Genomic DNA, 25,022 nt, shown 5'->3' with positions numbered 1-25,022 from the left:
TCGAGAGTGTGGTGCTGGAAAAGCACAGCAGGTCAGGCAGCATCCAAGGAGCAGGAGAATCTATGTTTCAGGCAAAAGCCCCTCGGATTCTGCCTGACCTGCTGAGCTTTTCCAGCATCACACTCTTGACTCTAATCTTCAGCATCTGTAGTCCTCACTTGCGCCTCATAGATAAAAAGCACTCCATCCTTAAAGTCATTTATGTGAAAGGTTGTCTTTTGAGGATGAAAATTCCCTCCAATTAGGATGCTGGACCTAGTGCCTCAAGCTCAGCCAATATAAAACTAATTTTCCTCCTTCTCAACTCAATTGGCTTGGTGTTGACAAGCAGGAGTTTAGCATTTCAAGTGCTGGAGTACTAGATCAAAATTCATGAACTCTCTAGCTGCACTGAGCATGTGGTTAAACCCTGTGATGTGTAGCACTTTGAGAAAGTACGTTGCCCCAACCACCACCTCATCAGCAACTAGGTTTGGACAATAGATCCAGAATGCTTGCATTGCGTGAACAAAATCAACATATGTACATCAACTCTTACACATGTCCTTTATTATCCCCTGCTTCACCACATTTTATTCAGTTGTCCAAAGAAGCTGGTCTGATTGCCAAATTCTGACCAAAAGATTTAGACCAAAAACATAAACCCATCTTTTCCATTGTTAGACAGGAACAAATGTATTGCACATTGTGGAATTTTACATTTTCTTTTCACATTCTCCACATATACATTTTATCCTTCAATATTTTATCCAGATTAGCATGAACATCGAAATTTGTGGAGGGCAAAGACACCAAAGAAAGCTCAGTGCAGACCAAGCACATTAGATAACCCATCCATGAAATCTCAGGAGGAAATACTCTGTGCAAATATTCTCTTGCTGTCAAAGATAGTGAAAGAAAAATTCCAGTATATTCATTTCACTTCACTCTCCTACCCTGAAGGTGACAATGATAGTGCAAAGCTACATGTCCAAATGGCTACTCTTTCTACGAAGTGTCAGTTCCAGGCAGCAAGCATCACTTAATAATCCCATAGAATGAAAGTATCGCAACGAATTTCAACCCAAGGAGACTCATGCATACTTTTGCAAAGTTAAAATTAATTTCACAAGCTTTCATTCAAAATGTCTATTTTGCAGATTTTGAAAAAATGTCACATGGAACAGCAAGAACCCGCAATTATAGAGCACCTTTTATGTCCCTCAGGACCCTGCATTGATGTGGCCACTGTTTGAAGGTAAAGCCAATTTGCTCATAATAAGGTCCTACAACCAAAAAGGAATAAACAACCTCATTGGTTTACTTCCAAAATATGGATCATGTTAAACATTAGATCAAGAAACCACTGGAAAGCTTCAAATGGTGGATGGAGCATGAACTTACATCTTTCTGATTCAATTAGAAAAAAAAAGTACCATCTAAGCCAAGCAAAGCCTACCCATCACTTTTAAAACCAGAGGAAAAAACAGGGTGAGCTAGAGGAAGGTATACACGTTGGAACTGGTGTTAGATGTTGATTAGGTTTCAACCTGGTTGAAACTTAACATTTTCTGGGTAATTACCCACTTAGTACCTTGGACAGCCTGAAGTCTCTGACTCTAAGCTCAGGGCCACAGACATTCATGGAATGTCTCAGGCTGCAGGGGAACAGCACATCAGAAGCACAAATGTCCCAGACAATTAGCACATAGGTCCATGCATCAAGACATCTGCACGGTCCCAACATGGAGACAGAGGACTTTCCCAATATCAACATCACACCAAAATAAAGTCATTTCTCAAGGATAGTGCAAATAGACGACTAAATAATTGGTAGCCTATTTCACAGCCTACGTGACTTTCACTTCCAGACTTTGGTCTATTAGAAAACTAGGTATGGTGCAATATGGATGACCAATATGTTAATGTGCATTTTGCAACATTGCTAGAGACCAATTTCATTACTTGGCATATTTTTCAAACCAGTCAAGATGCATTGTAAATTATAATGCAGAAGTAATGAACGATCTTTAAAACAGAGAATACTGTAAACATTTGACAGATGCTGCTTGATCTGCTGAAAGATAAGCAGAGGTTAGATTTAATTTTGGTAATGCTGACAAACATTATCCACATTTTAAGCAAGTTCCAAGACTTGAAAAGAGAGGGAGCCGAGGATAGAATAAACCATCTGTGACAAAGTAGGAGGGCAAAGATAAAATGACAAAAGTGGTGATGAAGCAAGAAAAAGGAACAGGAAAATGTCAATACATTTTGTGGTCCCTTTCTCATTCTATTCACACCCTCCATGCCTCAGTCACTGCCTTTTTCAGTCCAGGTTCTACCTACTTTTACAGTCTATTTCCCATATCACTGCATGAGATATCCATTTTCTCAAGCATGTTGTGAGCAAGAGAGCCTGGTAAAGATAGTGAGTTGCAAAGACATTGCCCGTTCCATTGCTGAATGAAATTGGTTATGAGCTGGGCCAAAGAGAAAAGGGGAAAACTAAACCACTTTTTAAGCTCACTGAACCTATAGAAATGACGGAAAGCTGCTCAATAGTAGATGAGTAAAATCAACTTTGTCTTTACCCGTTGCAATATCATGTTCAAGAATTCTACTAAATACAGGAATCCCAACAGGAGACAGCTGCATTAACAAGGGAAGTGCATCGATGTCTACACTGGTTTAAATCCTGTTGATTTAGGCATGGAGAACTTATTTATCCCATTACCCTGCCAAAATAAAAGCTAATGCAATGAGCAGCTTTCAAGAGGAGAAAGTAAGATGGTGTCATAAATTTCCCTCCACATCTCCTCCTTTCTGCTACAAAATGCCACATATCTTGTTCTCAGAAAGAGCAACCATCATATCCTGTTCCATGAAAAAGCAATGCTTATTCCAGAGCCACTGCCTCTCTTTGACCCTTTTTGATCAAAAGTTCAGTTTATTCATTTTTTATTTATTGTTTGTGTCATACCCAGTGGTATTTGAAGACTAATTCAAAGACTGATATTTATAGAAAGGATTTCCACTGATTTACATGAAAAATTGATGACAAGAATACATGGAATTCTTTGTTGAAGACAATAGTGCCTCAGTGACCAGAAGAAAATCAAAATCATAAATGACTTGCGCTAAGGGACAAAGGAGGAAAGAAATCTGCACAGGAAGGCTAATCAGTTTCTCAGCATTTTGCATAAGATATCAGTGCTCTATAGTTTAAGAAGCAGCGTGGTGCAATGGTTTTCATTTAACAGACAATCTCATACTAAGAATGTGATCGAACAGGTCATCTCAAAACATAATAAAAACGAATCAATAAAACTAGTTGTTGGTACATCAGGTCAATCACAAACACCGAACAGTCAATTTTGTCTTTCATTCAAACTGATTGGACCAAATTGTTTTTTCCATTTTTCTCATTGTATAAGGATTTCTGTTAGGAGGTTAATCACAATCCATTACCATTTCCATAGATGAACCAAGTAAATTCCAGGAACTGAAAAGAAAATGATACCAAACATTTTGCCTTGAATCAAACAGCAGAAATGCTTATGTCTACTAAAAACTCAGAAGAGACAAAAACTTTTAATTCCCACCTTTCCTTACCATTCCGAAAGAAAGGTGAAAATGATTGAGGTCAAGGAAAAACCTGGGGAATAAAAGGGAATTTGAAGTCCCAAATTACTTCATTATTACTTTGTTTTATGTCAAAATAATTGTTGAGGAACAAACATAAGTCAACATAAAAAAGATCAGATTAGTCTTTTGGAAGCAAGCATGTGCAGCAAGTTCATACAAAGGTCTAGATTTGAATTGTTCCTCTTGTAAATCCTATTGCAGCCCATGAGGGGACACTTGAATATTAAAGAGCACAATGCAAAGACTTGATTGAAAAGTTAAAATCCACTTACTGCATAACACATGTTTACTGGAATAGTTTAGATCCTGTTCCAGCAGTAATCATTCCACACAGTTTAAGTGCATGTCACCTTAATGGGACTAGTACCTGAAGTATAGCTGAGGAAACATATTTTCTCCAGTCTTCTAACAAGGAAATTTTCAAATCGCTTCTTGAAAATCTCAGGGAGAAATCGATCCCTTGTTCAATAACCAACTGTACTTTGCATAGTTTGTCCATTATGTATTAATGGCTGAAGGCAAAGCTACAAGAGATTTGTCAACTGAGGCAAAAAATTAGCTGATGGAGAGAGATTGCAGAACTCCATAGAACAGAAAGATCTGAGTGGCCTGATTCATGAATCACAAGAGATTAGCATGCAGACACAGCAAGTGATTATGAAGCAAATACAACATTTGTCAATTATTGCATGGTGAGTGAAATGTCCAGGGATTTGGTGAGACCACATCTGGGGATACATGTACAGTTTTAGTTCCCTTATTTAAGGAAAGACATAATTACATCAGAAACATTATGAAGAAAACGTAACTGGATGATCTCTGGGATGAAGTGGTTATCTTATGAGAACTGGTTGGAATTGCATCGAAGTTTTCAGAAGATCTTACAAATATCCTCAAGGTACATGACAGGGTGGATGCTGAAAGAATACTCTGTTAGTGAAGGGACTAGGACTAGGCAACACAGATTAAAATTAAGGGATATCTCATTGCAAACAGAAACAAGGAAAATTTTCTTTTCTCTCAGAGGATAGTTAGTTTGTGGAGTTCACTCCATTGAGCCACGGATGCAAGGTCACTGATTTTTTTTTTAAACGGACAAGCTATATTGACTTCCTTGTCAGTCACGAATCTCAGGGTATGGGGCAGACAAACAAGTAAATGCTACAATTTGGTCAACCCCAATTTTATCAAATAGTGCAGCAGGCTCAAGCGCACAGACATCATTTGGTCTACTTCTGCTCCAAATTCTTGTATTTGTACGTTCAGTTCTAGGTTGAATTGCAGCTTCAAAATGTGAAGAAGAAACTCAGTGGAACAATTTGGAAAGAACAGCAGTATTTCAACAGAAAGCTGAAATAGAATTCTCCCTGTTAATGCTTACCTGAGGGATTTACATCTACAGAGGCAAAGACACGTAAACTTTGACACCAAAAAAAACAATTTAAAAAGATCAAATTCAACACATTTGACTGGGAGAACTAACTTGAGCATTCAGAAATGGCTTTCCACAATTGCTTCACAAACATAAAAATCGAAGAGCAACTACAATTTGTTTTGCTTAGTTATTTACGTATACTATTTGACAGGATCAAGCTCTGATTTAAGATTTTTAAAGCCCACCAATCACATTATGCATTTTCTCTTGTTAGTGTTGAAAACAAATTGACCTGCTCATTTCTAACAGATTTCAGAAGGGTTTTGTTTCACATGCTCATGAATTCCTCGCATATTATTCACAGAAGCAATACTAACCTCAATCTGAATTGATTGAAACTAGTGACCAAGCAGAATGATCTGTACCCAAGTCCTCAAATGATTTCCTTAGCCACCGAAACAAAATTGTCCTCAGAATCAATGCAGAACACCTGAAAAATATGGAGGCATTCATGTTAATATTTTACAAGTACATTTCTGGCGTGCAATGTGATATGCATGAAACATTAAAATCTTAATGTCTTAAAGTTAAAAGGAGCTGCCACTATACACTGCAAATATTTGTAAGCGAAACTGCTTTCACTTTTGCAAAATTCCAATTCCATTTTTTAAGGGAGCATAGAATACCTATTTTTTTTCAAAATATCCATTCGGAGTTTGGAAGACATAATTCCAATCTTGGATTTGGAAAGCACCAGCTGGTTCTTAAAGTGTTAGTACACTCACAGAAAATAATTAACAATTAATTGCATAAAAGCACTGCTGGAAAACTAATGCAGTCCACTGGAATGAATTGGGGGACATTTGTCTGGATAAGTAGAAAGGTTGGTGGTATAGCTAAGTGTCTTCTCACAATGTCAGCTACTTTAAAACAAAATGAATTCACATGGCACTCAAGATTGGAACACCTAGTTTTAAACTAAGTTGAACCAGATCAACCCGGGGTCTCATACAACATTCGAGTTAGGCTTGCATTTAGTAATGCAAACATCTCATATTTTCCACATCCACTGCTCAGAGCAAAACCAGATTAATTTCAACAGCTGAAAAAATGACCTCTTCTTAAAAAGGAAACAAAACACAGCACAACTAAAATGATTTTCTATTCTGTGAGTGATTAACCATTAAATCATGACAGATCTTTGTGTCTGCCTTCAGCGGTGAACGGTGAAATAACGGTTGAGTGAAAAATTAAAACTGCAAAGGAGCTGCTTTAGCATGCTTGGAAATGAAAATACTCTGATGAAAAGCTAAGGCAATCTTCACAATGCATCAGCTATTAGTAAACGTGCAATAATCGGGAAATGATTCTGCTGCAGAGTACAAGTCTGATGATATTCAGGTAAATTTTTCAACCCCAAATAGGCTCATCAGAAGCACAGTGTTTAGCTCCATTACCATCTCACCCTTGCTGCACAAAGGAAAATACCATTTGAGTTGAACATAGATTAAAACCTTCACATGCTTTAGAGACTGTGATAAATCTCCAAGGTCAGCAATCCATAGATAGTAAACAGTCATGTTCATTTGGTAAATTTTATTCATTTCTATCTGTGAAAGGAAGAGGGAAAGGGGGTGAGTACGTGGGCAAACATCAGACATCAGGATTCCAACTGTCCCTTAGCATAATGATTATTCAAGACAGATGAAAGTTTACCAATTCAAGACATTTATGTGGTTTCATCAGCTCACAATCTTTTTAAGCTACTTAAATAGCATTTTTAAAATTCATTGATGGAAAGTGGGAATCACAAGCTAGGCCAGCATTTTTCGCACATCCTTATATTTCCATGAAAAAAGTGATGGTGAGCTGCCTACTCGAGTTGTTCCGATAGGGCATCTCACCCTATACTTGCCACCTCGTTAAGTCAGGCATTTGGCAACCATCTAAACCCACCATCAACTAAGGGACACTGGGAAATCTGCCAGGTGGGTGAGTGGGTGTGTTCTTCAACCTCCGCCATTCAAAGACAGAGGCTTCAAGGGAGTCAACTCTGACTCCCCCCTGTACATGACGCCCCCATTCCATCACAAGAATAAGAAAAAGATTTACCTTCTTACCACTCGAGCCTGAGGAGTGGGCTTCAAGGACCCAGAAGCTACTGATCTCTAATTGGCTGATAGTGATATCGGTCAGTGATAGGTCAAGCAACTCAGCCACGCTCTTCTGTCAACACCTAATGACCTAATAAGTGTGTGAAATGTCTACTGTCACCAACAAACACACTTGCCCCACTCAAAATTTTTAAAAATGAAAAATCATGCTCTGTGGAATGGTCCAAATGTTATTGATTAAACCTATGCAACCCAATAGCTTATGTTTCCTGACAGAACTATCGGTTAGTGTTGCTAAACCTGGTGTCAAACCTAAGTAGCTGTTGAACATACACATGAAATCAGAAGCAAGATATGAAAGCATTAATACTGGACTCTATCTGAAGGCATGAGTTAAAAAGCTTACTTTAAATCTCCAGTCTGTTTTGATATTGTTTACATGCTTATTCATCCTTAAATTTCTTAAAATTACACCCACTTTATATTTTTAACAAGGTGAAGCAGGTTAACTCAAGGAACTGCACACGTCAAATGCAGTCAGACTTTTACTGCCTTAGCTACCTTTGCCAATTCATGATACCACTCTCTTCACTGCACTATATTTTTGATGTCTCAGTACTCTGGCTCAGTCGATCTACATGTTAGATACCATACTTCAATTAAACGTAATTAAATTCAGATTTAACAGTTACACCTTTTCTCTTATCCAAAGTTTTTGCCTCCTCCATCACCACACATTGCACCGTTGCTGTTTTCTTCAAAACAGTGCTGCATCCATTACTTTAAAAATAAATCTTCAGCAACTTCTTCCTCATTCTTCTAACACCAACATACTGATCAAACAAAGACTGTAGGCGTCCACCCCGCCTGACATTTTGGCTAAGCCATCATTGCTCTTGTAACAAACTCAATAGTTGACATCGTTGAGTTTCTGCAATATGGTATGAAAAATGACCAATTTCCCTCTTCATTCAATCGCAAGCACAAGAAATGAAGGTCAGGTACAATTTCCTCAACACTACTCTGTCACAGAGTAATGTAAAATACTAACTGATATACAAGATTAGATCAGAAAGTGAACATTGGACATCATAGACTGATGGCAAAGAATTAGAGAAAAAGCTGTTGTTTTGTCTATACAGTCCAACTGATCTCTTTCACATGAGCTGACAAATCATCTAAAATTCTGTTACTTTGCTCTCAGCTATTGTATCCCATTGAACTTTGAGAAATGCAGATCAGCCAAATGTTATTTTGAACCTTTATCAATCTTTTCTTTTGAGATGTACCCTACAGATTAATTGGAGGGATTTTTTTTTTCTCTGCAGTCACAATTACTGTTGAACTTGTTGAAAACTGGAGTGCTCATTAGATATCCTCATGAAGGATAGTTATATTGACTGTTTCCATTGTAGTCTAAGATCAATGCACAGATGAAGTGCATCATCACTGATGCAGTCAAATAGTCTTTCCAATTACTAACTGACCCATGTACTTCTATATTACAGGCTCTTTGTTAAGACTATCCTTGATTAAAATCTGAAAGATTGCTTAAAATTTATGAAAAAGTCACTGATCAATGGAAGCTTTTGCTTTGACTTTTCAGTTAATAGGTGTAAAAGGAGATACTGGAAAATATTGTAAGTTTGTAAGTTCTCACTGCTCAGATGTACCTTTTGGATTCAATCAGAAGTTGCCACAAATGATAACATCCTCTCACCACACACAAGAACTAATGAGGAAACCTTACTGTTTTCCCTTGATTTATTTACATATTTATTCATATTTCATGTTCCTCAAAAAAGGTGTAATTTTAGAGAAAGTCTTATATCAAGTCAACTGCTGTTGGCTGCAGATGGAGAAAGAGCTGACTTTAAAACACTGACTCAAATACACCTTCAACAGCCAGTCATCATTGTAAGACGAACAAAACACAAAAGCCTATTTAGACTGAAACTCTTTGTGACCTTGAACAACTGAACTCAGCAACGTTTTGCAACAATCTTGGAATATTCTCATTTAGACTAATAACCCAGATTACTCACAGACCAAGATTATTTATGGCCAACCAATGCTTAGTTAAGCATTCTCTTCCCTTGACAGACTTTACTCCAAGACGTATAGTGCTGTGACAGTAAACATGCATTAAATGGTGCACATGAGTAAATCTCCTGACCTGCTGCACTTTTCCAGCAACACATTTTTCAGATGAGTAAGTCACCCAAACAAATGCCACTTCCCTGATTTGAATCCTGATATTAGAGTCATGGAATCATAGATTCATACAGCATGGAAACAAACCCTTCAGTCCAATTCAGTTGCACCAACCATATATCCCAATCTGACTTTGTCCTGTTTGCCAGCATTTGGCCTATATCCCCCTTAACCCTTTGTATTCATATACCTAACCTTTTAAATGTTGTAATTGTACCAGCCTCCATCATCTGGCTGCTTGTTCCACACACACATAACACCCTCTGCATGATAAAGTTACCCCACAGGTCCTTTTTAAATCTTTCATCTCTCACCTTGAACCTGTTTAAGACGCTCCCACCCCAGGGAAAACTCATTCCTTGGCTATTCATCCTATTCATGCCCCTCATGATTTTATAAACCTCTACAAGGTCACCACACAGTCTCCAATTGCCCAGGGAAAGAAACTTAGCCTTTTCAGCCTCTCCTTACATCTCAAACCCTCCAGTCCCAGAAACAACCAGGTCAATCTTTTCTGCACCCTTTAACAACAACATTCAACAATGCCAGGTTATAATCCAACAGGTTCATTTGGAAGCACTAGCTTTCTGATCGCTGCTCCTTCAGCAGGTAGCTGTGAAGCAGGACCATAAGACACAGAATTTATAGCAAAAGATTAGTGTCATGCAACTGAAATGATATATTGAACATATCTAGATGGCTGTTAAGTCTTTCATCTTTTAGAATGGGTTGCAGGTTTTGTTTCATTAATATGTCAATCCTAGAACTTCATCTGCAAACTTGCTAACCATACCTCCTATATTCACATCTAAATCATTTATATAAATGACCAAAAGTAATGGACCCAGCACCGATTCTTGTGGCATACCAATGGTCACAGGCCTCCAATCTGAAAAGCAACCCTCTACCACCATCCTCTGTCTTCTTCCTTCAAGCCAATTTCATGTCCAATTAGCTAGCCCCCTCCTCCCTCCGCACCCCCCAGATTCCGTGTGATCTAATCTTACTAATCAGTCTACCATGCAGCACCTTGTCAAATGCATTGCTGAAGTCCACATGGATGACATTTGCTGCTCTGCCTTCAAATATCTTCTTTGTCACCTCTTCAAAAAAAACTCAGGCAAGTTATTGAGACATGATTTCCCAAGCAGAAAGCCATGTTGTCGATCTCTAATCAGTCCTTGCCTTTCCAGATGCACGTAAATTCTGTCCCTCAGAATTCCCTCCAACAACTTGCCCACCACTGACAGACAGCTAACTGGTTTATAGTTTCCTGGCTTCTCCTTACAACTTTTCTTAAATAATAGCACCACATTAGTCAACCTTCATGCTTCCAGCACTTAATCTACTAAAACATCACAAGTTCATACCTTGCAAATGCAAATAACTTGATCTCCGTCATTTCTGTCTGCTTTCCCAGCGGGAGAGGGGGGAATGTTGCTGTAACACCCGAACTGCAATCAATGGAGATCGACTGAACTGATGAGAATTTATCATTACCCTCCAAAACGTTTTGCCTTGGTGATACATTTATTCTTCATTCATTCATCTGGTATCATACCAAGTAACATTAAGCACCCTATTGACCCTGAAAAGCAAATTTTACATTTATGGGATGCCAAATTCATCCATAAACACTAAATTAGCTGTGCATATTGTTTGAAGGAACAATATATTTGTTTTAACTTCTATTAATTCAATTAAATTAATTTGGCTTAACTTCCTCATATTTAATTTTAAAAGCAGGTGAAGGATATCAGGTGCTCTTATCTTCCTAACTTGCGATGGATGAATACTTCAAGGTTTTTTACCTGCCTGCTGGCATCACTGCTATTGACACCAAATCATTCCTCTGACTTGGCACTAGATTTAAACTGTAAAAGGGAAAAATCACACCATGACACCATAAAATGGGCAGCTCTCTTCAAGGTCAGCACTGAGTGCACTTCCACCCACACAATCCATGCTATTACTCTTCCATTAATAAGATCTGCAAACAAAGGCACCTCTGATAAAGATGAATCTTGGGGTTTTTAAAAAATGTCTCCAGTGAAGTAGCAAACAAAAAACAAACGGTCTTCATAGTAGGTAGATTTTAATGACCACTTGCAATTCCAGGCCACAAAAAAATTCACAAAACATTAACAGATCAGCCAATAGTTGATCAGATATAAGCTGGCTGTTCACCCTGATGTAGTGTCACAGGAAGAGTATCAAATTTATCAAAATTATTTATTTGAAGCGTTCAGACAAAAAAAAATGACAATTTTGTACACAACTTTATTTGTGTTGATGTGATGATTGAAACACACCCATTTTAAAAAGGTAAGAGCATTAAAAGAAAAGGTCTTCCTCCTGTGCGGGAGAGCCTGATCAACAATAGAACGGGCACAACTGGTTTTAGCAGCAAAGTATCAGCTTAGCATAAAAAGAAACATCATCTTTGTGAAAGTGTTTGGTAAACATTTTAATTTGTTTGAATGGTAAACCTTTCACTCCAACGAAGTATCATACTGGACTCGAAACTTTAATTCTGTTTTCATCTTCACAGCCAACAGATCTGCGAAGTAGTTCCAGCATTATCTGATTTTATTTTAAACATTCACTTTCATAATCTGCTGCTTTCATTTAATAGTTTCACTACACTGGCATTGATGGGATTGCCATGAAAATACTTAACTCAGGGTAAGCTTTTTCAAGTTGGTCCTGTTTAGGGCGCAAGGGTCAGCCAGGTGGACCTCATAGAATATGAGTTTCCTGAGTGGGGCTGTTAGTCTGGTCCAATTGGGCAGCCCTAGCTGACCGATATAAACAGGAGTGTCAAACATCCTGTCACTCTGAGTGCTGGCTCTGAGACAGCTGAGTCAGTGTCAAGGACTCTCCATGTGTAAATAAAGGCTGATGTGGTGATGGGATTCAGGCTTCTGTGGAGTTATTTCATGAAGTTCACTACTGGCAGCACAAATCACCCTGACATTGGGCTTTGAAACGTAGCCAGTAATTTCGAGACACACACATTCACGTTCTTTAACAGGAATGGCACATCCCTTACTCAAGTGAGCACTGAAATACAATCTGTCATATGAGTACTACTTCATATTCAACGACAGGCAGGAGAGGGAATAGGCTATGGACACAAACCCGTAATTCCTCACTCGCAGAGCTGTCAATAGAAAGGAAACATTAGCAGCCACATGCTCAGCAAGAGTGACACTGACAAATGGTCAACATGTTCCTTTGTCCGCTCTGCATAACCCCATCCTCCCCCACTCATCGCTCTCAACTGTTTTGAAGGGAATACAATGATGGTCTGCAATCCTGTGCAAGCAGCAATTTCAAAGTGAATTACATTAGCATTAAATATCATACATGAGGGTAGAGGGTGGAATAGAAGTGGCATAGTTCTCTCAATTGAGGAGAAGGTGCTGCTATGCTGTGACTAGTCTGAAAACTCTTGGAAACAAAATAACCCATCCTTTCTGAAGATACCTTTTTCCAACTGACATCATGTCTGGATCTATTAAGCTTTGAATTAACCTCATCTTGTTCTGATGCTGTAAGATGCAATGGGGCACTAAATACATCTGAAGAAATGAGCACTAAAAGGAGGCAACATACATCAAAACTACAGTAATTTATGAAAGGGGCATTAGCAGTTAATGTTCAGGATTTGGACCCAGACTTGTAGAGTGTTTATAACCTGGAAAGTGACCCTTCATGTCCACTCTGGTAATCAAATATCCATCTAGTCTCATCCTTTTTTTCCCCTGCACTTGGCGCATAAACCTGAACGCTATGATGTTTCAATCCAGATCCAAATAGTTCTTAAATATCTTGAACAATCTAGACTCGACCACCATCTGAAGGAGTGAGTTCCCAAAACCCGCAATTCTCTGGGTGAAAACTGCTTTCCACAAATCACTTCTAAAATCCTGCTCTTTATCTTAAAACTGTGCCCCCTGGTTTCCCCAAAGGGGAAAGATTACCCTCCCTATCCTCTGCACCTGCCCCCACCCCACCCCCCTCACCCCCCGGTGTTGTGTAATTTTTAAACTTTGTACACCCCAGTCCAACACTAGCATCTCCAAATCATTTTGTGACAATGGCAGAGATCACCAATCTCTAGTTGGGATGAATCAATTCCCTAAAAAGCTTCAACCTACTCGAAAGTTAAAACCAAACATTTGTGGATGTAACTATTTCTTACGCTCCGACTTCCAACAATTCACAAAACATAGATCACCACATCAACTCCAGCAGCATGATCATTAAAACTAAAGGCCAAAGGCAATTGTGACTTTTGAGAAGATTTGTAGCTCAAGTTGAAGTTCTGGATGTCAGTTCACCCGTGGAGCTGGTAAGTTTGTTCTCAGACCTTTCATCACCATGTTAGTTACCAGTGAGCCTCCGGTGAAGTGCTGGTGTTCTGTTCCGCTTTCTATTTGTGTGTCTTGGTCTGTTAATGAGGGTGATATAATTTTCAGTTCTTTTTCTCAGAGGTTGGTAAATGGGGTCAAATCGGTGTGTTTCTTGATGGAGTTCCAGTTTGAAAGCCAGGCCTCTAGGAATTCCCGTGTATGTCTCTATTTAGCCTGTCTTAGGATGGATGTGTTGTTCCAGTCAAAGTGGTGTTCTTCTTTGCCTGTCTGTCAGGATCCTAGTCATAGCTGGTCATGTAATTTGGTGGCTAATTGGTGCTTGTGTATCCTGGTGGCTAGTTTTCTGCCTGTCTATCCTATGTCATGTTTGTTGAAAAATTTGCCTTTGCTCTATAAAGCGATTTGTCCTTTTCTAGTTACTGGATCAACTCCCTCATCTCTACCTCACCAACCCCCTCATCCCCATCCAGGGCCCCAAACAGTCCTTCCAGGTGAGACAGAGGTTCACTTGCCTCTCTTCCAACCTGTTTTACTGCATCAGGTGCTCCAAGTGTGGTCTTCTGTACATCAGGGAGACCAAAATTAAAATTAGGGATCGGTTCACCAAGCATACAATCTACAAACGAGTTCCGTTCTTAAGGCTGTTCACAAGTTGAATTTATATGTAAGTCTGAAGAGTTACGTATGGTTCACATCTAGCATCAATTCATCAAATGTCTGGCTAGATGTAGTGTATGTCGCAGTCTTTGCAGGATACTTTGCATATGGGATTCAATTTACTGGCTGTTGGCACTGAGTCCTTTAGGTTCATCAGTAGTTGTTTCAGTGTGTTGATAGGTTTGTGGGCTACCATGATGCCAAGAGGACAGAGCAGTGGTAGTCATCTCAGAGATGTCCTTGATGTATCTCAAGAAGACACAACATGCCCAGATACTCTAACCACACTACCATACATCAAAGACATCTCTGAGATGACTACCAGACTACTCTAATTTCTTGACATCATGGCAGCCCACAAACCTACCAAAACACTGAAACAGCTACTGATGAACCTAAAGGACCAAGTACCAACAACCAGTAAATTGAATGCTATATACAAAATACCCTGCAGAGACTGCAACAAACACTACATCTGGACAAACATTTGACTAATTGATGCTAGATATGAACTGTACATAACTGTTCAGACTTACATACAAATTCAACTTATGAACAGCCTTAAGAACGGAACTTGTTCATAGACCATACGTTTGGTGAAGCATTCCCTAAGTTTATGTTTGGTCTCCCCAGTGTACAGAAGACTACACCGGGAGCACCTGATGTAGTGAACTAGGTTGGAAGATAGGCAGGTGAACCTCTGTCTCACCTGGAAGAACTGTTTGAAGCCTTGGATGGAGGTGAGGGGTTTGATGAGGTAGAGATGAGGCAGTTGGTCAAGAAACTTGAAGAGGACAAATCACTTTTTAGAACAAAGGCAATTTTTTATCTGAAAAAAGTTTCCAACCTAAAACTTTTCTCACCTGTATTGCAGTCGTCAAAGCCAGAGTATATAGTCCATTTTAACTTTTGGGCAGTCAGCCAGTTTCCTTGAGAAAAGAAGTACAATTTCTGTTGCCCCTCCAAATTATTAGCAATTTGCAGGTGGCCTCCTTTCCTGCAACAATGCTGTGGCAAATCACCTTCACACTTGTTTGCTTCCACATCTGTGGCTCCAAAGGCAAAAATGTTTTCCATGCTTCTAAATCAAGTCTTATATTTAATCAGATCTGGAATCATTTTCTGTGAACAGCCCAGTGCTCATCAGCTGCTTGTAAAATATGGTTTTAGAAAGCCATTCATCTAACACATAGATATATTTGCCTCACCCAATCTGTCTCAAGAAACGCTCCTTTGATGGCCACCACAATGAGGCTTTGAAGAATTTTAATGTTCATCATACGGTCTTGACTCTTCATTTCTGTGTGATGTACAAATCTTAGGTGGACTCTCTCCAGCTGTTGCACATATTTGGACGCTTCTACTCTCAAGTGTAAAGCTTTTTTGCTGAAGGGGCTATTTCAGTTGTACATACCTTTTAAAAATAGGCTCGCAAACAGTTCTTGCAACCATCAGCTGAGTTAGGGATGTTTGTACGGATTAAATAGTTAAAACAAAATTCACTTTTAATTACCACAATTATGGTCCAGATGAGGTATGTACAGGTCAGAAAGTAGATACCGGAGTTTCTGCTTAAATGGTTGAAATAGCAATCATGCTTACAGTGACGCAGAATTGTAAAGCAAATTCTCACTCTGGATGCAAAAGAAGTTTGTTTCTCTGGGATAAAGTGTTATGAAAAGTCAGGAACAAAGAGACAATGTGTTCATCAGATAAAACAGGAAACAACTGCAGGTACAGTAATATGGTATCAATGCTTCAGGACTAGTCGTCAGTGGACATGAGTGCCAATCTAAACAAGGACTGAACTTGAAAACTTGAATTCAAATGAAGGAAAACAAAATCAAAAAGGTCACCGCACAACAGCCATATTGCCAAGTGGCCCTGCCATCCTGACCTGACCAAATCAAATGTGACTGCAATCACGAGGTTTTGTTTGCATTCTGCCACAAACTGCAATGGCCAAAAGTGCTGATGGAAAATGATACACTAGGTAATATTTTGCTGAAAATAAGATTAATTATTGTGAAGTTTTAGTGTTCTGTAAAGCTATTAAGCATTTTAAAATCAAATTTCTAGTCTTTTTTGTTTAAAATGTGGTTTTCCCGTTATCCCTCGCAAAGTCACAACTCCCATGAAAAATGTTTTTGTTTTATTTTTCTCACAGCACACAGAACCAACAGGACAATACATTCACTTCTATAAGGTTTTTCTTGGGAACCACCCACTTACACGTTCCTGAAAAGACAAACAAGTCTCAGACACTCCCATTCCACAGAGATATGTTTCTGGGGGTCCTTGCTGCAGCTGCTTTTCTACATGTGAACTTGCTTTGAACCTTCCAACCACTTTAGCTAAAACAAAACTTTATGAAGTCTTCCGCACTATGTTGAATGCTCATGGTGACCTACACAATGGAATTCCAGATTTGGAGATGCCGGTGTTGGACTGGGGTGTACAAAGTTAAAAATCACACAACACCAGTTTATACTCCAACAGGTTTAATTGGAAGTACACTAGCTTTCGGAGCATCGCTCCTTCATCAGGTGATTGTGGAGGGCTCGATGGTAACACAGAATTTATAAATTCTGTGTTACCATCGAGCCCTCCACAATCACCCGATGAAGGAGAGATGCTCCGAAAGCTAGTGTGCTTCTAATTAAACCTGTTGGGACTATAACCTGGTGTTGTGTGACTTTTAACAATCGAATTCAATGTTTTAACCTGGGTTCTCAGGCCTGGCTGTGAAAAGATGTGAACAAAGATCAATCCCACTCATCATGAGACTATGCTCCACATCAAAACCAGAAAGGGCTGGAGGATGCTGAGGATTTAAACAGTGAACCACACATTTGTAAATCCTAACCCACTCTTGCCCAAGAAAGTGCTGTGTTCAGGGGAAGGGACTTATAATATCTACATTCATCCACCATTTCATCACGCCATGGTGAAAATGCAGCTCTCAAATCATTATTGCAATATTCTCATTCTTACAGCAGAAAGTTGAAGGCAAAGTATAATGCATGGAATATTTTGCCACAATTGCATTTCTTAGCAAACTGAAGCAAGGAGTCATTAATAATTTCACCTCTCAGACAAATTACCACAGGCAGTCAGGCAGAGTATACTAATTTTCCAGTTGCTTGCTAGTGCTATGCAGACACTATTACCAAGGAGAATCGTTTCCTTTACTTAAATCCTGGCCTTCACTTTCTCAATGGCACCAGTGAACCCAAGCTGAAGTATTGACAGCAAGAGTTTTCATTCAGATCTGCATGAGGCACCATTTTGTTTTTGTATCTTGGCATTTTGTCTGTTTAATTCAATACATGTTTGACCTTTATATCTTGCACCACTCAGAAAATAGGATTCTCTTCCTATATCTACATCCTACATGCAGGGTTACAGGGAAAAGGCAGGAGACTGACACAATCAAAATGATCAGACAGCCAAACCAGACACAATAGGCTGAATCCCTCTGCACAATTATACTTCTTTGATTCAATGCTTTTTACATTTTCCCTAACATTCGAACAATTTTAAAGCTTTGCTCAGAATAGAGGGGTTTAGATTGCTTTAGCTGGTGGATCCTTACCAGAGAGAATCTTCATATTGTCCAAAATGATGCAAAGGCCAGAGGTTGGAACAGTGATTCCCAAATTGTGCATTACAACCCCAACTGGTTTCGCAGAAACAGCAGTGTCACGAGATTTCCCTCCTCCAAGACTATGCCACAGACCAGCACTGGGGCACAGATAGCATGCCATATTGGTTTGTTCTCCTCATTGCTCTTTTTCTCTCATCAATCGTCGGTTCTAGTCCATGGCTTAAAGCATATCCCCATTCAGGAATTCAGGTGCAATGCCTCCATTGCTGAGCTCTGACCTCATTGCCCTGGATCTGCTAAATAACCTGTGCTATGAGCTCAGCCATCTCAATGCATATAAACTTCCAGTTTTGCTGCTTTCCAGTGAAAGTTGACAAGCTCCTGCACCTCAGTTGAGGTAATGGACTGGTGTGGGATGTGATGTTGTTTTCTATATTCGTCCAGGTAACATTGGAGTTCTTCATGAAATCAGATATCGGGACATTTATTAACAGCCAACTACGTACACTAATGTGACAAACTTACATATAGGCTGCACTTACGGCTACTTACATCATTCCATTTTATGCATTGTTGACTGACTAGCTCACTGACCTTTTGACTATTGGCCTGACTGACTGCCTGTACAAAGTCCAAGTTGGAGAACTTTTATCTGCAAATGCCACACACCATAATATCATCTAGCTTTCTTAAATTTCACATCGCAATCTGTTCAATGACACATTAGTGAGCACATAAAACAACAACACTTTTACAATGTACTTCCAAAATATGTTTTTCTATTTAAATCATGTGAATGTTTGAAATATATAAACTTTATAATTATATACTATGCTACGATTTTTTTTGCTGTTTTGTGGCTGATCACATCCACAAAATGTGTGTTTATTAAATATTAAAATTGGGGCATATTAGAGAATAGTTTGTGTAGCCCTGGTTTCAAACTACATATTGAGAGGTAGCATAGCAAATATAATCGGGAAATGTTGATTGAGTAACTTCCAGTGGCAAACATGGGCAGAGATGTATAATTAAAACTTTTAACAATCGTAATGATTGTGGACAATGAACATAGATCACCAGGAAAAGCCTTTATAATCCAGTATTAACCATTCTTTCCAAGTGCAGGCAGAAGCAAGAGAAGGATAAAACAAAAAGGGGTTAGTGGATCAGGGTTTTCAAAAGCAACTTATTGTTATTTTTAATGTTTTTTTTAAATAGAGGAAGGCTAAACATTACAGCAATTTGAGAAATGAGAATTAGATTTTGTTAAAGCACAGGAGTTAAAAACTCAAAACAGAAAATGCATCAAACATTCAACAGGTCAGACAGGAATTGTAGGAAGAGAAACTAATTTAACATTTTACAAAAACAACCTATCAGCACTATAACTTAGAAATTTAAATGCATAGAAGGAAGCAAAGAGTTATGGGAAAGGGCCATTGCGGGAGGTTAGAAAAGGAAATAAAATGAGAAATCTGTAACAAATGTAGAAGGCATGAGTAATTAAATGGCAAAGATTGTACAAGAAACTTTATTTAATTATTCAGTCATTTAACCACTCTTGTCCAATGTTCCATCATGGATACTTTTCCTTTGGTCTCATTGTCTATTCCTGCTTTATTCCACAGGGTCTGTATTTGCGTAAAGGAAGTTAAATTGACATTTCTTTAAATTCTAATGGAAACTCCGAAAAAACTGTCTGGTGCGTGTGGATTGAATAAATGTCAGCAAGTTCCAGCAGAGCAGTTAGACATGTGATTGAATAAATTACACATAATACCTTCTTTGAATTATTATTTGATGGAGAAGTTGAATCATATGGTTCACAGACAACTGAAAGTAGCCCATGCAAAATTCATTTGGTTTTTAAGTAAAGAAGATATCCAAGAAAGCAATTAACTTTGAAACTTCTATACGGGAGTGGAGTTTAAAAATTGAGACAACCTTCAAGCTAACATTTTGGGAAATGTCTGCATTCACAACTTTGACAACATACATTTGCAGCTAACGTCACTACAGCAAAAAGCAGACTCACAACTGGCAAGATGACATCTAGCCACAAGACAAATGTTGCATTCCAATCACAGGGAGGCTTAACAAGTTGATCAGAGCTGTAGCAATCGGCTGCGGTGCTGTATGATGCCCTGTCAAAAAAGGTGCAATGTGTGCAGATGCATTTGCGCCCTGTTTACATTGGCTGGTCGAAATGAAAAATACACAGGCAGATTTGAGAGACATGCATGAAAAACAAATATCAATTGGTTTAGAGACAGTGCAGAAACTGTTCTTTAGGGAAATAAACAGCCTTTGTTTAATCATTCAAAAGTCATGTTGAACAAATTACCTTGCAAAAAGGCTGTAGTTCAGTTTCAAAAAACTGTAGAGAGTGCTTTGTTCTCCTTCAATCCACTGTCTTGAAAGAATAATAAGCAAGCAAGTGCAGCTATTTACTTCAAATCCCAACATAAGCAAAATTATCATAAAAGTAAATAACAACCATTGTTCTACATGACACTTTGATGCTCTGAATGGGAATTATCAGTTAGGTGGGAGAATAAAAGGTTGCAACTATGGGTATGGATAGAAAGGAAGGCTACCACCTTTTTTGCTGACACATGTAAAAAGAGAGTATGGAATCTAAATCACAGGTAACCCATGAGTTTGATTTCCCAGTTAGGGTAGCCTGTCAAATGTAATGAATGCAGTTGGACCCTTGAGTGTAAAACTAAGCTTTGGGAACACAAAATCCCAGTTTTAATATTACAAGGCTTGATTTAAATAAAGCTGCTTCAGTGCTGGCTTTCAGCATGGAGTCACTCTGTTCACAACACACACGCATTTGTTATTTTGTTTCTTTTAAATTTATATACTAGATGGATCACACAGATACAAGGTGTACAACATAACAGTACATAATGCATTCCTCTACATGGCTGCTAACTTGTACAGTCTACATGAAGCAGCTGAAATGTTTGTCACAAACGCATGCTGCACCATTTATGAACATGAAGCATTCCACAGAATGATAAGGATCAAAGTTCTGCAGCACATGGGCCAGGGTACCAATTATGAAAACACAGATGAAACTCTGGTTTGGTTAGGGTGCTCTAAGAGATAGGATCAAAGAAAAACTCAAGCACTACAGCATTATCACATCCCTGCTCAGTGACCTATCTAGCTACTGTTGAAACCCACTGGAGTAGCTGGCATGTCACTTGAAAGCTACTTGCAGGACAAGTCCAAAGGCAATAAATAAATCAGTGTTCACCCCCACCCCTAACAAAGGAATTCAGTGTTGTTGCAACATCCATCATCTTCTTCTTAGGTAGTCCTCTACGACTGATGATGACTTCTTTTCACTCAGGACTTGTGAGTCCTGAGGTGACACAATAGTCTAATGCCTTATTTGAGCTCTATGCCATTGGTGGGGCAGATTGTGTTTGAAGAAGCTTTGGGTAGGATGCTCAGGTTTTGAGATGAACCTCCGATTGCTGGCACTTGACCTTTTCCCTTCGAGTTCACTTGAAATGTCCAGCAGCATCATGGCTGCTTTTTCTCCAATTGGGCTATCTTGGTGTGTACTCCACACTTGTTTATGGGAGTCTTTGAAGACAACCTTGAAACATTTCCCCTGCCCTCTGTTGTAACCATTTGCTGTGATGAAGCTCAAATTAAAGAGTTCACTTTGGAATCTTGTGTCAGGCAAACAGACAATGTAACCTTTCCCAAGGCAGATGATTGGCAGGAAGTAGGGCTCTGGAGCTTTTGTGGACGGGGGCTGGGGTGGAATATTAGCTTGACAGAGGATGCTAGCATTGGAGGATGATGCTGCTATTGGATTTGTAGAAATTTGTGAAGGCATTGCTGGTGATAGGGATTGGAGGTGCCTGCTGCACATTGCCCATGTCTAATGTAGGATAGCTAATAATGTTGTCTATTAATTAAATGCTGGTCCACCACATTTTCGTGTTGGGGAGGATAAAAACAGGAGTGAAACACAAGTTCTATCTCAAAAACACAGGTGACATGGCTTATTTACTCATTTCTAACATTAATTTGCCTGCATCCACCATTGATGTAAAAGATTGGAATAACATATAGGCTAGACCATATAAAGATGCCTAGTTTCTAATCCATAAGGACAACAGTTAAGCAGTTGGGGTTTACAACTACTCATTAGCTTCACTGTATGAAAAGCAGCATTTAATTTCCACTTCTTAAAAAATACATAAAATGGAATTCAAATTCTGAATTTGACAAGTTTGGCATTAGACTCATGAGTTTGGATCTTCCTGAAATGGAACAGTTTCTGACTTAGCAGGTCACCTCCTTTCAAATGGCATTCACCAATATATTGTCATTCCAAGGAAGTGATGGAAGGGTACAGCCCAGTCTATCACCTCCAAAAATACAATCTGGAGGCAGCCACAGAGCTAGCTAGACAAGTGCTGAAGCAAGATGATTAAAGGTTTCACCTCAATACAACTAGGTAACAGATGCAGAGAACTAAGGAATTTTGGGGCCTCATGTAAGTCCTCACCCCAAACACCCCTATCCACATAAATGGCACAGTCGAGCCCTTCCAAAGCTCCTCCCATGTTTGACACACAAGTAGCCCTGTGCTTTATATCTATTGCTGCACTCGACATAGTCTCCTAATTTCTTCATCAAACCAGGGTTGATCTCCCAGTTGGACAGTAATGGTAGAATGGGGGTCTATGTCATGAGTTTATTTCATGCTTGAATACAATTCTTTTGCTAGTGATGGCTCCCAGACTTTTATGGATTTCCAGTTTTGAGTTGCTAAGGTTGGGGGATATGTATGGTGCCATAAGAAGCCAGTAGTTGGCAATTAGCAGGATTCCATCCTCATGTTTCACCTGGTTACCATGAGGTTTCTTGGGGTTTCAAGTGAATGTTGAGGACTGCTAGGATAGCTTGCTGTAGACCGTACATTACCATGCTACCAATGATGGGTCAGGATATATCCAGGGATGGTGATGTAGAGTCTAAGACATTGACTGTAAGATATGATTCCACAAACATGTCTATGTAAGGCTGTTTGTTCAGTTCTGAAGAAGAGCAGCATCAGTGGCTCAGAATGTTAAACTTATTTGATTCTCCATAGTTACTGACAGACCTGCAGATTCTCTCTTAAGATTCTCTGTGCTCACTTCAGATTTCTAGCATCTGTAGTATTTTGTATTTCTGTTTTATGTCAGGCTGTTGCTTGACTAATCTCTGGGACAGCCATCCCAATTGTGGCACAAGTCCCAAAATCTCAGCACAAGGCATTTCCAGGTTCAGCCGGACTGGACATGTCCGATCTGTTTTTTTTTCCCCCCCTGCATTGGTTTATCCAGTTATATTTATTTTATCCTTTATTTCTCGTGGTTTGATAAACCAGAATGGTTCACTAAGCCACTTAAGGGTTGCTTACATTATTGAGAGTCAGGAGTCCCACACTGGCCAGACCAAGCAAAGAGAGCAGATTTCATAAGTGAATAGTAATCAACAATGGTTTCATTGCCATTACTGAGGTTCTATTAATTGAATTTAAATTCCATCAGCTGTTAAAGTGGGAGCTGAACTCAGGTCCCCAGGGCATTTGTATAGCCTCTGGATTGTTAACATTATTGTTCGTATTATCTCTACACCATAACCTTCTCCATGAATTAAGAGAACTTCTGTTCAATTTAATCTCCAGTTAGAATATATTGACTTCCCATTCAATAGAACTGCTCACCAAGACTTTTTTTTCTCTCCATTACTTCCACTGAATACACATTGGATTTATATTCGGCATACACCAGCCCAGTCATTTTCATTCAATAACAGTTTTACAGAACTGACAAAGTACAAATTGCATGTCTGCAAAAACTGAAAATTGAACAACTAATGATTTTAATCCACTGCTGCATCACACACAAATTACACAGTACTGCTAAAACACAATTCTAAGCGGCTTCACAAATACATAGTTATACAACACAGAAACAGGACACTTGGCCCAAATAATCAGTGGTAGATTTTACACTCGACACATGCATCCTCCTGACCTATTTTATAATTTAAGCTTTTGACTCCATTCTCACTTGTACTTTCATCTTGAACACTATGCATCTTTGCCATTTCTGGGATAGCAAGTTCCACATTCTCACAATTCCCCAGGAGAGAAGAAAACAAAATCCAAGACCTGATTTCTACAGCCCAAGCCAAGAAATCAGCGTTGGCAAAATTCTCAGTGCCACAAACCAGACAGCCTGGTTTTTTTTATGCAAAGGTATGCTTTTAAAAAAGTCCAACTTGTTGGTGTGGAACTTTATCACCATAATAAAAAGCCCTCCCGCCTTTAATATGCACATGCCAACTATGCCAAGTCATGCCACCATCTCCCACAGCCCTTCATGTCCTCCATCCACTCCCATGGCCCTTTAAAGCCCTAAAGCAATCTAGTACCAACTCATTACCTTCCAGTCACTACCCTTAAGCCTTACACAACTCTGACATGCTGTAAAATTAGTCAAGCAATCCAATTCCTTTAATAGAGCCCTCAGGTTTATGATAAGCAATGGTGAAATAGCAATCACAGATGTTTTCCTAAAACTGCTCACATTTTTGTCACAAAGGCCATATTTAAATGATTTGACAATTCCCTTGATACCTCCAATGAATCATCCACTTTTTAATGCATAGTCATGCTCAGCCTCAAGAAGTCGAAAGGGAATGCAATATTTCCCAAAGGGCAGCTGGCCTCTCCTAACGTTGTCCACATAGCAAATCAACGAAAATCTCTTAATCTCTCCAAAGTTTAGCTCTCCAAAGAATTCCAGCCACTTTAGAACTTCTCCTGAAAGGTCTGAACCCCACAAGCCATGTTTTCAATATTATATCAGTAGTTATTTGATCTGACTGAAGGACATATCACTTTAGCTTTCCATCAGCTACAGATGTTCACAGTACAACCTGGCCTAATTCTACCTTGCACCAGGGAAAATTAAAGTTGCAGTGTTTGATATGAGACTCATGAAATTGGGGCTCCTGCA

At 39.1% G+C, this 25,022-nt stretch overlaps 1 protein-coding gene across 4 annotated transcripts in view; it reads right to left on the bottom strand.

The window, feature by feature from the left end:
* adgrl3.1 (adhesion G protein-coupled receptor L3.1) overlaps nt 1–25,022 on the bottom strand; it is a 653,616-nt gene that overhangs the window by 515,149 nt on the left and 113,445 nt on the right. For 3 of the 4 annotated variants that reach the window (XM_060840056.1, XM_060840071.1, XM_060840079.1), the window contains exon 2: nt 5,380–5,492. The exons of the other annotated variant lie outside the window; for it this stretch is intronic. The gene's annotated coding sequence lies outside the window, so the exon portion shown is untranslated. The remainder of the gene's footprint in view (nt 1–5,379; nt 5,493–25,022) is intronic. 4 annotated transcript variants of the gene reach the window in all.

This window comes from Hemiscyllium ocellatum, chromosome 2 (genome assembly GCF_020745735.1).
Source record: "Hemiscyllium ocellatum isolate sHemOce1 chromosome 2, sHemOce1.pat.X.cur, whole genome shotgun sequence".
Classification (NCBI taxonomy): domain Eukaryota; kingdom Metazoa; phylum Chordata; class Chondrichthyes; order Orectolobiformes; family Hemiscylliidae; genus Hemiscyllium; species Hemiscyllium ocellatum.
The sequence above is the reverse complement of the archived record's forward strand: the minus strand, read 5'-3'. Positions and strand labels throughout refer to the sequence as shown.